General features: G+C 45.2%; 1 protein-coding gene across 14 annotated transcripts in view; it reads left to right on the forward strand.

Annotated features, from left to right (window-relative positions):
- The window catches only part of plekha6 (pleckstrin homology domain containing, family A member 6), a 351,695-nt gene that overhangs the window by 174,728 nt on the left and 161,830 nt on the right, over positions 1 to 15,137 (forward strand). The gene's annotated exons all lie outside the window — the stretch shown is intronic.

Consider the following 15,137-nt stretch of genomic DNA (forward strand, 5'->3'; position numbering starts at 1 on the left):
TGGTCAGCAGTGCTAGGAATGTGTGGTGGTGGCAGATTTGGTTGAAGCATTCAGGAGGGCATTAGACGATTATTTAAAGAGAAACACTGGGCAGGTTTATGGGGAACAGCACGTAGAATAGCACTGTTTAAACGTTCGAAGCTGGTGCTGACATGATGGGCCAAATGGCTTCTTTATTCATTGTTATAATCCTGTGATTCTCATGACATCTCAAAGATCTTTATAGACAATGAAGTACATTTGAAGTGCAGTGTAATATGTGATATGTGGTGGTCAGTTTACATAAAATAATCTCCTAGGAGCAATATGATAATGACCAGATAATTTATTTGGTTTTAGTGTTCAGTTTGGAGATAACTAATGACCAGGACAGTGGGGCTGGTCTTCTGAACTTCTGTGAAATACCCAACTTCCTTTCCTTCCATCTGAGAGGGAAGATAGAGGGCAATCAGCTAACTCAGCTGTCTTAGCTGAAAGACAATGGAGCCCAAGTTGTTGAAGTTCACTCCAAATGTCTTTTAGCTCCTTATAAATACAATTAGGATTCAGTAAATAATTCTGCTAACATCTTGGCTGTCCAGTAATTCCCTCTGTTTCTGTTTTATTTGGAAGTAAGGTATAAATTTCAAAGCCAAGGAGTGTATAGGACACAAAGTAAAGGTCCAGGGTGGAGAAGGAAGAAAATCTATTGATGCTATTTGGTCAACCCACAGATCATGTAATAGAAGGTCCCAGCTTGCCCAGTGGTTAGAGGAATTTATCCAGATGGCATAGCTGATACATAACAACAACTTCTATTTTATAGCATATCCAAAGATGCTTCACAGGCACCTACCTTCACCAAAAATTTAATAGTGAACCACACAAGTAGATGTTGGGAATCTTGACTAAGCACTGTGTCGATGAAGTAGCCTTTAAGAAGAATCTCAACAGAGAGGTGTAGCAGGTTAGGGAGGAATGTCTGGGCTTGAGGGAGCTGTAGCTCACCAGATATTGGGTGAAGAAAGTTGGAGGTGTTGCTCAGAGATTGGGGGAGTGTGGTGGTGAGAGTGAGAGAGATGCACAAGGTAGTAGACAGGAATGCAGATAAAGGCTTTAGTTTATTGTCCCTTCCAAAAGGAACAGATACAAAGTGCAGCAGACCCTCTTGATGTTGGCGAGTCGGCTGAGATAATGTGTAGGGTATTTAGAGGAGCTTGAACATGCGTTTTCAGATCCAAAAGTGAGTGCACTGCTGAGTTGAGATTAGGATGGATGGAAGAAAATAAGCTGAAACAAGAAGGAGGCATCTTTGTGATTTGGTGATGCCTTGGATATATGAGTGAAAAATTCCACACCCAGATCTCCACACCCTGACTGGAATGTTTTGACATTTCGGTATAATGCCATTCATGGCTCTGCTTGTCTCATTGATGAGACATGTTTAGTTATTTAAAGTAAAGAATTCAGATCAGCAGATTTTTTTTTCATAAGCGATCTATGTCACAACACAGTTGTTTTTCTTTTTGTGACTAAGGGCAGAGTTTGTTTTCTGTAACCCTACTAGGAGGAAACTTGACAGCCTGTGCTGTAGTCCTGTCCCTCGCCTTTGTTTTTCTGCGATCTTCATTTCTCCTAACCACAAGGCAGGGATAAACTGTGGTAAATAGAAACCCAAAGGGGCTGACATTGCTGCACTTCTTCCACCTTGAGTATCTCTTGCTTTGCTCTGTGTTGTTGTGCAAGGTCTATTTGCCTTACCCTTCTTGATGGAGCTTAGTTTACTTGGTTCTTGGAAGAGTCTGAAGTATTGGTGACCTGCTGAGTCCCAATTAAACCAGTCAGGGGGACAAATGGAAGAGGAACCGACAGCGTTATCAGACAGATGGACAATTGGTGTAAGATTGGCTACGTGCAACACACATAGTGCCACTGTTAATACTGTCTATTCCTGTATCATTTTAACAGAAGAAAATGCAAGCATTGTTTTCAATTATACTGGCTGAACATGGAGACTTGTTGCTATATTGCAAAAGGAATAAGTTGCTTTGAATGTTTGTGCACAAATACCAATTCCTTACTGCTGAGCAGGGACTGTGTCCGACAAGTTCAAAGATGGTGGATTCAGGCCCCACTTGAGGCTTTTAGAAAGTTGAGATTGGTGTATAGTCTGCACTTCATACTGAGGGAGCACTGCATTAACATGGGGTACACCTCATACTGAGGGAGTGCTGCATTAACGTGGGGTACACCTCATACTGAGGGAGTGCTGCGTTAACGTGGGATACACCTCATACTGAGGGAGTGCTGCATTAACGTGGGGTACACCTCATACTGAGGGAGTGCTGTATTAACGTGGGATACACCTCATACTGAGGGAGTGCTGTATTAACGTGGGATACACCTCATACTGAGGGAGTGCTGCATTAACGTGGGGTACACCTCATACTGAGGGAGTGCTGCATTAACGTGGGGTACACCTCATACTGAGGGAGTGCTGCATTAACGTGGGATATACCTCATACTGAGGGAGTGCTGTATTAACGTGGGATACACCTCATACTGAGGGAGTGCTGCATTAACGTGGGGTACACCTCATACTGAGGGAGTGCTGTATTAACATGGGATACACCTCATACTGAGGGAGTGCTGCATTAACGTGGGATACACCTCATACTGAGGGAGTGCTGCATTAACGTGCGATATACCTCATACTGAGGGAGTGCTGCATTAACGTGGGTGTCATCCTTCAGAGGAGACATTGCGTTGAGATTCCCATTTTCTCCTTTAAGTGGGTGTAAAAGTGCCCGCATTGCTATTTGGATGTCAGGACAGTGGGGAGAAATCCCTTCTTTATCAGTCTTCATCCCTGCCCAACAATTCAGAAAAGATTATCGATCTTTTACCATTTTGCTTCTTGATGAAGCTTGGCTTGAGTAAATTGGTTCCATGTTTTCAGCAGGAAAACATTCTCCGCATTTCAAAATACTACTACTCATTGTAAAGTACCTTAATCCTGAGGTTATGGTGCTGGCAGTCTTTATATGAGCAGTTTGCTGAGTTGAAATTTATAAGCTTTTATTTTTATTTCGAGATATAATCACACAGAGCAGATTAATTGTGTGATCTCATCATTTTAAGGGGTACATTAAGAGAAGATGACCATATGGCTTTCAGGTGTAAATAATGGAAACAATGAATCTGTTCTGTACAATTAATCCTGTTGATTTGTAATGGGTAGACTACACAGCTGATTGTAATTCAGACCCTGTCCAGTCATTAAAATTCTTGGCTGGTGCAGATAATCTCTGCCTAGGTTAATGTCATTCCTTGATGTTGGTACAGATAGCTGATGATTATCTATAAACCTTGAATTTGCTGGGTTTTTATCACAGTCACTAAAACTGCCTCAGGTACTTTCACTGATGAAACATCACCCAAACGCAGAAGTTGCTGGAAAAGCTCAGCAGTTCTGGCATCGTCCCTGAAGAACATTCAGAGTTATCGTTTCGGGTCTAGTGACCCTTCCTCAGAACTGATGGTAGCTAAGAAAATTTTGTTTTAAATGCAGAAGATAGGGAGGGATAGAGCCCAAAGAGAGAGGAGAGCAGTTGGATAGACAAAGGAGTTGATAATTATCAGGCTAGGAGGGTGAATAGCTGTTAATGAGGGCTGTCAGTGACTCACATTAGGTTAGTGTGTATTAGCAGACTTTGTGATAACAATGCCTGGTGTGTGGGGTAGGGGGCTAGGACATGGGAGATTTCGGGCCCTAAAATTATTGAACTCGACATTGAGTCTGGAAGGCTGCAGGGGCTCTGTGCGGAAAATGAGGTGTTGTTCTTCCAGCTTGTGCTGAGCTTTTCTGGAACACTGCAGCAAACCAGAGAGAGGGAGATGTTGGCCCAGGAACAGGATAGTCTGATGGTCTGTTAAAGTGAAGTGTTGCACTTCCCAGTAATCTAGTCTACTACGTTCGCTGCTCACAATGTGGCCTCCTGTACATTGGGGAAACAAAGCATAGACTGGGCAACTGTTTCACAGAACATGTAAGTTCTGCTCGCAAAAAAGACCCTGAACTTCCACTTGCCTATTAGTTCAACACACCATGTTCCCTGGCCAAGATCTCTCTCTCTGGCTTGCTGCAGCGTTCCAGCGAAGCTCAATGCAAGCTGAAAGAACGACACCTCATTTTCCGCTTGGGGGCCCTACAGCCCTCCAAACCCAATACTGAGGTCAATAATTTTAGGGCTAAACTCTCCCATGCCCCAGCCTCCCACCCTATACACCAGGCCTTGTTATCACATAGCCTGCCATTACACACTTATCTGTTGTTAGTCACTAACAGTCCCCACTAATAGCTATTCACCCTCTAGCCAGATCATTATCGATTCCTTTGTTTATTCATCCTTTCTTCTCTCTCAAAAACAAAAACAGAAGCTGCTGGAAAGAAGGGTCTGAGGAAGGGTCACCGGACACGAAATGTTAGCTCTGATTTTTTTTCCTTACAGCTGCTGCCAGACATGCTGAGCTTTTCCAGCAACTTCTGTTTTTGACCCTGATTTACAGCATCTGTAACTCTTTGGGTTTTCATCTGCTCTTCTCTCTCTTTGGGGTCTATCCCATCTATCGTCTACTCCTTAGCCCCTCCCCCTCCCTATCTTCTCCACATAAGCCGACTTGATCCTGTCGACCATCAGTTCTGAAGAAGGGTCACCGGACAGGAAGCGTTAACTCTGATTTCTCTTCACAGATGCTGCCAGACTTGCTGAGTTTTTCCAGCAACTTCTGTTTCAGTTCCTGATTCACAGCATCTTCAAGTGTTGGGGTTTTCACCCAAAATTGTCCCTGCCTCAGCTCCTCTGCTGCTGGAAACCCTTGCCAATGACTTTGTCTTTTTTAATTCAACATTTTTTAAAAATTAATTCATGGGATGAATTTGGCCGGGGGCTATTTAAGAGGCAATGACATTGCTGTGGGTTCGGAAACACATGGAGGCCAGACCAGGTAAGGACGGCAGTTTCCCTCCCTCGAGGACATTAGTCTTCACCAACAATTGATTCATGCTCATCATTAGACTCTTAATTCTAGATATTTATTGAAATCAAATTCCACCATCTGCCATTGGCGGGATTTGAACCCACGTCCCCAGAACATTACATGGGTCGCTGGGTTAACAGTCCAGTGATACACCTTTAGGTGTCTCCTCCCCTTTAACTTGTCTAACTTTCCTCTGGTTCCTGTCCTACATTCTATCCCTTGTCAACTTGAGCCCACCTAAAGCAATGCTGTCTATTGAAATGCACCAAACTCTATTTCTCTGTTACTCCCTGTGCTCCATCGGCTCTCAGTCAAGCCACGTCTGGATTTAAAATTTTCATCTTGGTTTTCATACCTCTCCGTGGCTTCCCCTATCTCTGAAACGTCCTCCAGCCTTGTAAGTCCTGAAGATGTGCATCATCCTCTAACCCTGGCCTCTTGAATGTCCTGATTTTAATCAATATGTCTTCTCCGGTGTAATAAAGGGCAGACAATTTCTGCACAGCAGGATCCCAATAATGAGAGTGAGATGATTGCGTCTGTTTTGTTGGTAATGATTGATGGATAAATGTTAGTCAAGATGTTGCTCATTGTAGGTTATCAGTGTCTTGCTGTGTGTAGCACATGGGAAATAGGCTCTTTGTCCTACTGTGTCTGTGTTAACCATGATGCTATTCCAAACTACCTGCACATTAATAAAATGTGAGCCTCTCCCATACCTGCACATTATCCACCTCCTCTTACTCTCTGCCTGTTCATGTGTCTGTCTGAATGCCCTTTTAAACTTTGCTGTCGTGTCTGCTTCTACCAGCTGCCTTGGCAGTGTATTCCAGCTACTTATCACCTTCTGTATAAAAAAAACTTTCCTATCGCATCTCCCTCAAACTTCCTCCCTCTTATTTTAAACCTGTGGCCCCTAATATTTGACATTTCCACCCTAGGAAAACGACTCCAATTCACCAACCAATCCAAGTCGCTCATAATTTTATCTACTTCAGTCAGATCGCAGCCCCCCCAGCGTCTGACTCAAACAAGTTTATTCAACCTTCCCTGACAGCCAATACACCAATCCAGGCAACAAGCTAGCACATCCCTTTCGCACCCTTTCTAAACCTCCAATCCTTCCCAAAATGTGTGGTGACCGGAACTGTGGCTGAACTGAATAAAAACCGAAAGAACTGCGGATGTAGTATATCAGGAATTAAAACAAACTTGTTGGAAAAGCTCAGCAGGCCTGGCAGTATCAGTGAAGGAAAAATCGGAGTTAACGTTTCATGTCCGGTGACCCTTCCTCAGAACTGCTGGCCTAACTGAAGTTTTATACAGCTGCAACTTGCCAACTTTTATATCCAATATCCCAACCAATGAGGACAAGCATAATTTATGTCTTCTTTACCACATAAATTGAGTGGTTTTTTTTACTTCACAAGCAGCGGCCACTCCACTTCCAAAGTAACTGTGTTATAAAGCACTTTGGGATCTCCTGAAGATGTGAGGAAAGGCTGTAAGTTAACATAAGCTCTTTCTCTGCAGTTTGAGAGTTGTGTGGCTGACAACAGAACCATGCACTACCAGGTGCCATGACTTTGTGCTAAACTGCTGTGTTGGGGGAAACAGTTGACCTCAGTGACAGTAAGCATAATGTGAAGTTTTAAAAAAAGGTCAGATTTTCTGCTTCTCCTCATTTAACCCCATCTGTGCATGTGCTGTTGTACATAGCCTGCCAACACTTGTCGTCTGGTGTAACCAGTCAGGATCGTCAGTTTGGTGAGACCAGCTTTCGTTTTTCATTCATTCAAGAGACGTGAGAGTTGCTGACTGGGCCAGCAGTTATTGTCCATTCCTAATTGCCCTCGAGAATACGGTGGTGTGCTGCCTTCTTGAACAAATGCAGTGAATTTGATGCAAATATACACCTATAGCAGTTAGACAGGAGAGCAAAAGCATTTTGACACAGCGGCATTGAAGGAATGGCAATATATTTCCAAATCAGAATAGTGAGTGGCTCCAGAAGATCTTGCAGGTGATGGTGTTGCTATGAATCTGCTACCCTTGCTGTTCTGGGTGGTAATGTTCACGAATCTGGTAGATCCTATTGTTAGAGCCTTGGTATCTCCGAAATGTAACACATTGCTACTCCTGAGCTTTAGTGGTGGGGGCACGGGGAGTGAAGGTTTGTGGATGTAGTGCCAACCAAGTGGGCTGCTTTGCCCTGGATGATGTTGAGCTTCTTGAGTGTTGTTGGAGCTGCACCCATCCAGGCAAGTGGGGAGTATTCCATCGCACTCCTGACTTGTGCCTTGTAGATGGTGGGACAGGATTTGGAGTGTCAGGAAGTGAGTTACTCACTGCAGGATTCCTAGCCTCATGTTCTTGTAGCCACAGTATTTATGCGGCAAGTTCAGTTCAGTTTCTGGTCACTGTTGACAGCTGTTTGACACCATGGTGTTATAAAACTTCAAGATTCTGTCCAATAGATAGGATAACATACCGTTTGCTCTCCTGATAGCTTGCTGCAACTAAATATTGTCTCTCTGAGACTTGTATACAAGGCCGGCCGGGTCATTCATAAAATCATAGAATCCCTACAGTGGGGAAGCAGGCCATTCAGACCATTGAGGCCACACTAACCTTCCAAAGAGCATCCCACCTAAACCCGCCCCCTAACCTTACATTTTCCATGGCTATCCCACCTCGGCTGCACATCCCTGGACACTATGGGCAATTCAGCATGGCCAATCCACCCTAATGTGCACATCTTTAGACTATGGGAGGAAACTGGAGCACCCAGAGGAGACCCATGCAGCTAGGGGGAGAACGTGCAAACTCCACACAGACATTAGCCCAAGCGTGGGATTGAACTCTGGTCTCTGGTGCTGTGAGACAGCAGTGCTAACCACTGAGCCACCACGCTGCTCATTCTGAATGCCAGTAGTTGGATGAACAGTCCTAACTAGAATTTTATCTGTGGGCATTTAGAAATATTGTGAAGTGTTTTGAGAATTCTTCTTCACTGTAGCAGACCAGACAGAGTAACCGGGTGAGTCTCGAGCTCCAACAGGGTTGTTTCGACTCGGTGGAGATTGCGGAATCAATCGACAGGAGGGATACGCCGGTGACATTCCCATCTTCCACATGTAGCATCTGTATTTAGGCTCGATGAAATTGAGAGCCATTCGGTTTTCCTCTGGGAATTCCTGTTCTCTGGGAAGACAGCAGAAGTCAATCCCCATTCCAACCCTTGAACAGAGTCGAAACTGACCGTGAGCATTGCAAGTGAGCTGCTGTAGCGACTGATGATGTACATTTAAAAAAAAACTTTGTTTTGATATACTCCTAAAGTGATTTAAAACATTTTTTGAAGCCTTACTGTTTACGTGAAGTTGCTGGTTAAACTATTGGAGCATCTCATAGGAGCTTAGTAAAGATCATTGCTATGGTTCATTGCTAATGGCACACATATGTATGCATTTATACAATGTGATTATATATCCTACTCTGAAACAGGTAAACATAACAATTAGGTTTGCTTATAGCACACACCAGTCATATCACATCTCTCTGAGAACTCCTACTTTAATTAGCATAATTTCCAACTCCCGCTCGGCAGAATCATGACAGATCTGTACATTTTTATATCATTAACAATACGTGCAGATATTCATCTATGCAGACACACAAGAGCTATCAATTAAACAGAGAAATATAGAATACAGGAACTATTCAGTATGATCATGTACTTTAATCCTGGGAACTATGCCTGTCTGCTTCTTGAAAACATTGAATGTTTTGGCCTCAACTGCATTCTGTGGCAGAGAATTCCACAGGTTCACCACTGGGTGAAGACATTTCTCCTCATCTCAATCCCAACTGGTTTACCAAGCATCTTTAGACTGTGAGGCCTGGTTCTATACCTGCGCTTCAGTCATTGGTCATCTTTCCTACTTTTTAATCTGTCTAGTTCTGTTCGAATTTTGTAGCTTTATCGGAGATACACCCTCATTCTTTTCAGCTCCAGTGAAGGTATTCCTAACCAATCTGGTCACTCTTTCTAGATCAGTCCTGCTGTCCCCGAAACGGTCTGGTGAATGTAAGGTTTTAGCAAAGATTTGTAGCTTGGCTTGTGGGTGAGGTCTGGTAAGTGTCAGATGCATTATGTGCAATCGATTGCCTGCCAGCTACATATGTGGCAAAGGATTGGCATTGCAGTGGTACTGCCCATCACACATCTGCCAAGGTTCCAAATTCACAAAACAAAAGGAGTGCAATCTTCAGCAGCTAAACCACCGTCAGCTCACTGACAATCCATCGCGACGACAAGCGTGCATACCTCTGATATCTGTTTTACCAAAGGCTTGGATTGGATAAGGACACAGCCACATAAGTTTTGTTCAGCCTCACTTTCCAGCCCCTGTCGGGTTTTGCTGGTGTCAATCGACGTAGCTAACTTGCTTGGTTGGGCTTTTTTGACCACCATGTTCCACCCTCTAACGCTGTTGGCGTTTAACAATGACAAGTCGGACTGCATATACCTGAGATGTGTCATGAGTTGGTCAACAAGGAGAGAGTTCACCCCTAAAACTGTGTAGGTGTTTGCGCAAAGCGGTGTCATGGTTTGTGCAGGAATGAAGTAACTGAAGAGCTTTGCATTCACAAGAGGTTTGAGGAAGAGGTCTGCTGCACCAAGTGGACATCTCATGTATAGTATAAAAGCCGACAGAACTGCGAGTGCTTTAAATCAGGAACAAAAACAGAGCTTTCTGGAAAAGCTCAGCAGGTCTGGCAGCATCTGTGAAGAAAAAAAATCAGAGTTTATGTTTCTGGATGGGTTCTAAGGAAGGATCACTGGATCCGAAACATTAACTCTGATCTTTTTTTCTTCACGGATGCTGCCAGACCTGCTGAGCTTTTCCAGAAACTTCTGTTTTTGTGTCTCATGTTACAGTTGTGTTTCTGAACGCATGTTCTTCCCAGCTTTGCTTAACAAGATTGTGCCCATGAATGTCATTCCAGTGGTCTGAGTGATCATCACATGTTAATGACTGTAGAAGAGTTGTGCGAAGTGAAACCCAGCCGATCAGAAAGGTTCGGAGGACCTACTGTGAAAATTTCGGCCTGTTGTGGCAAAACTGAATTCCCCAGCCAGTCCTTCTCACAGCCTTGAGCAGGCCTGGAAAACTCCGCCCAAGATCACACACAGGCTAAGTTGACCTCTGAAATACACGTCAAGTTGACCTCTAACCCACAGTCACGTGGAAGTGATGGCCCCTTTGACAATGGGGGGCCGGTTTAGCTCAGTTGGTTGGATGGCCAGTTTGCGAAGTAAGGTGATGCTGACAGCATGGGCTCAATCCCCACACTGGCTGATGTTACCATGAAAGACTGTCCTTCTCAACCTCTCTCCCCTCGCCTGAGGCATGGTGGCCCTCAGGTTAAATCATCACCAGTTGTCTCTGGCTAATGAGACAGTAGCCCAATAGTCTGGTAAAACTGTGGCAACTTGACTTTAAGTGTAGACAGAGACATGCTCCATAGTTAATAGAGAGCAGCTAATGCTGTTTCGAGAGTTTACGTAGAAACGTTCAGTGAGTCACGCAGCACAGACAAGGCCTGTGGGCCTATAGGGTCTGCAATAGCCTACCGACACCAGTCCCACTTTCCAGAGTGTGGATGTATAATGGATGTAACAGAGTGCTTGTGGACAGGCTTCATGGTCTGTGCAAGGATCACACAAGACAGACAAATGTGGCATCCTATGACAATGGGCCTTGTGCATACAATTCCAGTCTCCCTGCCAAAGGAAGGATGGTGTTAAACTTGACGGGTCACAGAAAACATTTACAAGGAAGTTTGCCAGGGTTGGAGGGTTTGAGCTGGAGGGAGGGGCTGAATAGGCTGAGGCTACTTTCCTGGGAGCATCAGACGCAGAGGGATGACTTTGTACAGGTTTATAAAATCATCAGAAGAATGGATAAGGTGAATAACCAAGATCTTTTTCCTAGGGTGGGGGGAGGCATGGGTTTAATATGAGAGAGGAGAGATTTAGAACAGACCTGAGGGGTAACTTTTTCATGCAGAAGGTGGTGAGTGTATGGAACGGGCTGCCACAGGAAGTGGTGCAGGTGAAAGGCACGTGAATGGGTACATAAACGGGAAGGGCTTGGAGAGATATGGGTCAAATGGCTCTAAGTCAGACTGGGATGTCCGATTCAGAGATAGTATGAACTGCTGATGGTGGAGCATGAAATAACATAGTGTGGAGCTGGAGGAACACAGCAGGCCAGGCAGCATCAGAGGAGCAGGAAAGCTGACATTTCAGGCTGGGCCCTTCTGATTGTTGAGGATGAATTGGATGGATGGGTCTGTATCTGTGCTGTATGACTCTATGACTCTAAATTATCAGGAAAAGTGGCTATTGAGTAGGCAGCGGTGCCAACTATGTGAAAATAGGAGAACAAGTGCAGCAAGCCTGTGGCTTTGTGTCTGCCTCTGTGCTGTGGAAGACTGATGTTTTGTGTAAATAATTAATGAAAGCAAATACATAGCGGTGAGTCATTCATTCAATACAATTGCCCTGGTTTCTGCTGCACAGAGTGGTGCGTTTTATAAAATGAAGTTATTACCAGGTAGTAGAGCTAGGGGTTTGTGGGGCGGTGGGGTTTGGGGAGGGTATGGGAGTACTTCTGGGTGATGTTTACCTTATTCAGGGAAAGAATCAGGCCACTGAGTAGGTGAGTGACGTTAACAGATTTCACACCGATTGAGGGCCACTGGTGCGTCGGTGGCTGATGGTATCATCATACGCCAGTGATTGCAAGAAGAACAAGCAATCATTTGTGTACCCTTCACAATCTGGAGTGGACTCCAAAGACACCCCATTTGCAACAAATCATACAAACTGGCACCGTGTAAAAGAAAAATCAGCAAGATTTGTAATTATATATCACCATACGACAATTCATAACATTTCATATTTTTATGGTGCAAAAGAAATACGGAATGTGGAGAAACTCAGCAGATCTGCAGAGAGAGAGAGAGAGAGAGAGAGACACTGTTTTGAGCCTGTTAAGACTTCTTCAGAAGAGTATGAGAAAGAATTATTGACCTTGAAACATTTAACTGTTATTTCTCTCTCCACAAATGCTTCCAGACCTGTTGAGTTTCTCTAGCTTTCTCTGTGTTTGTTTCAGATTTCCAGCATCTGTAGTTTTTGCTTTTGCTTTTCTTTAAAAGTGTATTCCCCATTGTAAAGGAGGAACTACAGTAGACATTTAGCACACAGCAAGATCCCACAGTGCATTAGCAAGGATTTTGCTTGATTGTTATAAGCTGTGCTCAAAGCTTTGAAAGAGTTCTACATGATCCTTTTACAACCTGAGATAACAAGATGCAGAGCTGGATGAACACAGCAGGCCAAGCAGCATCAGAGGAGCAGGAAGGCTGACATCTTCGGGCCCATACCCTTCTTCAGAAATGTGGGAGGGGGAGGGGGGGTTCTAAATAAATAGGGAGACATGGGGAGGCAGATAGAAGATGGATAGAGGAGAAGACAGGTGGAGAGGAGACGACAGGCCAAAGAGGCCAGAATGGAGCCAGTAAAGGTGAGTGTAGGTGGGGACATAAGAAGGGGATAGGTCAGTCCAGGGAGGACGGACAGGTCAAGAAGGTGGTTGAGGCCAGTAGGTAGGAGATGGGGATGGAGCTTGAGGTGAGAGGAGGGGATAGGTGGGAGGAAGGCCAGGTTAAGGAGGTGGGGACAAGCTGGGCTGGCTTTTGGGATGCGGTCGAGGATTGGGGATTTTGAAGCATGTGAAGTCCACATTTGACACCATTGGGATTCAGGGTTCCCAAGCGGAATATGAAGTGCTGCTCCTGTTTCCGACCCCAACACCAAAGACATTTTTCCATCCCCACCCTTCATCTCCTTTCCAGACGGACCACTCTCTCCGTGACTCCCTTGTCCACTCCACAATCCCCTCTAGCCGCACCACACCCGGCACTTTTCCCTGCAACCGCAGGAAGTGCTACATATCAGCTAATGTGGTTTACTGTATCCACTGTTCCCGTTTTGTGGCTTCCTCTACTCTGGGGAAACCAAGCGGAGGCTTGGGGACCACTATGCAGAACACCTACACTCGGTTCACAATAAACAACTGCACCTCCCAGTCGCGAATCGTTTCAACTACCCCCCCATTCCTCAGATGACATGTCCATCATGGGCCTCCTGCAGTGCCACAATGATGCCACCCGAAGGTTGCAGGAACAGCAACTCATATTCCGCTTGGCAACCCTGCAGCCCAATGGTATCAATGTGGTCTTAGACAATAGACAATAGACAATAGGTACAGGAGTAGGCCATTTGGCCCTTCGAGCCAGCAACACCATTCATTATGATCATGGTTGATCATCCACAATCAGTATCCTATTCCTGCCTTATCCCCATAACCCTTGATTCCACTATCTTTAAGAGCTCTATCTATATCTTTCTTGAAACTATCCAGAGACTTGGCCTCCACTGCCTTTTGGGGCAGAGCATTCCATATATCCACCACTCTCTGGGTGAAGAAGTTTCTCCTCAACTCTGTTCTAAATGGCCTACCTCTTATTTTTAAACTGTGTCCTCTGTTTCTGGACTCCCCCATCAACGGAAACATACTTCCTGCCTCCAGATTGTCCAATCCCTTAATAATCTTATACGTCTCAGTTAGATCCCCTCTCATCCTCCTAAACTCAAGCGTATACATGCCCAGTCGCTCCAATCTTTCAACATATGATAGTCCCACCATTCCAGGAATTGACCTCGTGAACCTATGCTGCACTCCCTCAATAGCCAGAATGTCCTTCCTCAAATTTGGAGACCAAAACTGGACACAATACTCCAGGTGCGGTCTCACCAGGGCCCTGTACAGCTGCAGAAGGACCTCTCTGCTCCTATACTCAATTCCTCTAGTTATGAAGTCTTCATAAGCTTCAAAATCTCCCCTCCCCCACCGCATCCCAAAACCAGCCCAGCTTGTCCCTGCCTCCTTAACCTGACTTTCCTCCCACCTATCCCCTCCTCCCACCTCAAGCCCCACCCCCATCTCCTACCTGGTAACCTCATCCCACCCCCTTGACCTGTCCGTCGTCCCTGGACTGACCTATCCCCTTCCTAACTCCCCACTTACACTCACCTTTACTGGCTCCATCCCCACCTGTCTGTCTCCTCTCCATCTGTCTTCCCCTCTATCCATCTTTTATCCGCTTCCCCCTCTCTCCCTATTTATTTCAGAACCCCCTTCCCCTCCCCCATTTCTGAAAAAGGGTCTAGGCCCGAGATGTCAGCCTTCCTGCTCCTCGGCCTGCTGTGTTCATCCAGCTCCACACCTTGTTATCTCAGATTCTCCAGCATCTGCAGTTCCCACTGTCTCTTTTATAACCAGCTGGTTTAATGTCTTATGGCAAAGACAGCACTCCTCACAGGGCACAGTGCCCTCAGGGCTACATGGGAGTGCCAGCCCACTGTACAGAGGAAGGCCATTCAGCCCATAAAATCCACACCAGCCCTCCAAGGAGCTTTCCATCCAGACCCACCCTACCATTGTAACCCAGCATTTTCTGCCTAACCTGTTCATCCTGGACACTGTAGACAATTTAGCAATCCACCAACCTTTGGATCGTGCGAGGGAAGCCACACAGACACAGGGAGAACATGCAAACTCCTCAGAGATGGTTGTCCAAGGTTGGGATTGAACCTGGTGCTGTGAGGCAGCAGCATTGACCACTGAGTCACTGCGCTGTGTGATCTGCCTTCAGGCAGAAATCAGGTGTACCACAATGGGACTGCTGTTTATTGTGTAAAAACCGAAAGAACTGCGGATGCTGCAAATCAGGAAAGAAAAACAGAAGTTGCTGGAAAAGCTCAGCAGGTTTGGCAGCATCTGTGAAGAAAAAAACAGAGTTCATGTTTTGGGTCCAGTGACCCTTCCTCAGAAGTAAGCAGCAACTCCATAACTAGCTAACTCCTGTTGATTAAAGAGCAGCAGTCAGTAACCCTTACCCTACTGCGTTATCTGAAGGAACATGCAGTGATGATTATTCACTGCTTTATAGTTCACCAGCACCTATCTTAATATTTC

The sequence above is a fragment of the Stegostoma tigrinum genome, chromosome 21 (assembly GCF_030684315.1).
Source record: "Stegostoma tigrinum isolate sSteTig4 chromosome 21, sSteTig4.hap1, whole genome shotgun sequence".
In the NCBI taxonomy this organism is placed as follows: Eukaryota; Metazoa; Chordata; class Chondrichthyes; order Orectolobiformes; family Stegostomatidae; genus Stegostoma; species Stegostoma tigrinum.